Genomic DNA, 1,962 nt, shown 5'->3' with positions numbered 1-1,962 from the left:
AAAAGATTAGAATGCCTCCAAAACCGTTGTCATTAATGTCATTTAGTCGGACACTTGTTTTCTTTCATATTCAACTTGATCAAGTCCACCCCTCACATCCTTGAGAGTCATAGTTTTGTGAGTTGGCCCTCGTTTCTTGTTATTATAAATTGGTGGAACTTTACCCCGCTCATGTAACATTCAAATCCTCTCACTAAAGAACATTTTAAAACGATGACACCCTTTTTCGCATTCCAGTTTTAACCACAGATCTTTGCTTAGAGACTTCCAACTTGTTCTCTCCTTGTTTGACCACTTCAACTCTACAACAAGTTGGAATTTCTGTTGCTGCAAAAACATTTAATATTACCTCCTCTTTTTGCACTCGCAGCTTTAACTCACCCTTTTGTACATTGGTTAAAGCCCTACCAGTAGCCAAGAATGGCCTGCCAAGTATTATTGGAATATTGTCATCTTCCTCCATATCAACCACTTTTGGCTCGTTTAACTCCTTGCCACTCCTTAAGGATAAGGCATTGCACTGCTCTTTTGGGTTTACCTCAGTAGTGCTTGATAAGTTCCCTTGAACATGATTTGTCATCAAGGTAGTCAACTGCCCCATTTTAGTCTCCAAACTCCTGATAGATGCCCTAGTTTTAGTCATGAACTGGTTTAGTACATCGGGTTGTACTTCAAGTTGTGTTGTTGGTGAGTTCATTGGAGGATGTGGTTGTGGAAGAGATGGGCGTGGGTTTGGATCATAATAAGGCCTAGAATGTAGTCCATAAGTCATTTGATGAGGTGGGTGTTGAGGTGGGTACTGTAGATATTGCGGTTGTAACCCTTGGTTATTTTTCCAAGACAGGTTGGGATGATTCTCCCATGCAGGAGTATCTGAATTTGAGTAAGTGTTGAGTGCATGTCTTGGAAAGTTACCAATAACCTGTACCTGTTCCAAAGGCATACTGTTCACATCTGTCGAGAAACTAGCAGTGCTCAGGCATTGTTCATAAGAATGCGGACCCCCAAAAATCTCACAATTCATGACATTTTGTACTTACATTGCTTGTGCGGCGAGGTTATTCTACTGCAATTGCTTGGTTAGAGATGCCACTTGAGCGGTCAATAAAACAATAAGTTCGACCTCTAAGACTCCTACCACCTTCTTATTCTCACGCTCAGTGGGCCAATTGTAGTTATTCATGGCCATCTCTTCTAGTAATTCATAAGCTTCATTAGCACTTTTTCTCATAAACTCTTCTCCCGATGCTGCATCAATAATTATCATTGTATTTCCCCCCAAACCATTGTAAAATGTATGCACCAGCAGCCACTTCTCTATTCCATGATGCGGGCACTTCCTTTGCAACTCTTTAAAACGTTCCCATGCATCATATAATGACTCCCCATCCAGCTGATGGAAGTTATTAATCTCTTCTCTATATCGGGCTGACTTCGCAGGAGGAAAATATTTACCAAGGAATTTTTGAGCCAAGTCTTCCCAAGTAACTATAGAGTGGCTTGTAATGAATTCAATCAACTTTAGCTCTGTCTCTTAACGAAAACGGGAATAGTCTTAATATGACAGCATCGTTACTCACCCCATTCATTTTGAATGTCGCGCACAGCTCTAAAAAGGTTGTAATATGGAGATTTTGATCCTCGTTTTGTAGTCCCCTGAATTGTACACAATTCTGTACCATCTGAATAATCGAGGGTTTTATCTCAAAATTATTTGCCTCTACAGTAGGAGGACAAATACTTGAAAGTATCCCTGTAACAGTAGGGAGTACATATTTTCTCAAAAGCGGATCGGCCTCAACAGCATTACGCAAATTTGCATTGTTGTTCACACTGTTATTGCATTCTCAGCCATGGAAAAATCCATCCTTTTCTTTATCTTTCGATTTTGCTTGCACGTTCTCTAAATTTCAAGATATATCGATATGAGTTCATTTTGTCTACTTCCCCGCATGTACCAAT

General features: G+C 40.1%; 1 non-coding gene across 1 annotated transcript; it reads left to right on the top strand.

The window, feature by feature from the left end:
* Positions 1–1,319: 1,319 nt before the first annotated feature.
* Positions 1,320–1,425, top strand: LOC133798925 (small nucleolar RNA R71). The gene has a single exon (XR_009876141.1). It is a non-coding gene; the product is annotated as a small nucleolar RNA R71 (small nucleolar RNA).
* Positions 1,426–1,962: the final 537 nt, after the last annotated feature.

Source organism: Humulus lupulus, chromosome 8 (genome assembly GCF_963169125.1).
Source record: "Humulus lupulus chromosome 8, drHumLupu1.1, whole genome shotgun sequence".
Classification (NCBI taxonomy): Eukaryota; Viridiplantae; Streptophyta; class Magnoliopsida; order Rosales; family Cannabaceae; genus Humulus; species Humulus lupulus.
This window is presented reverse-complemented; position numbering and strand designations above follow the sequence as displayed.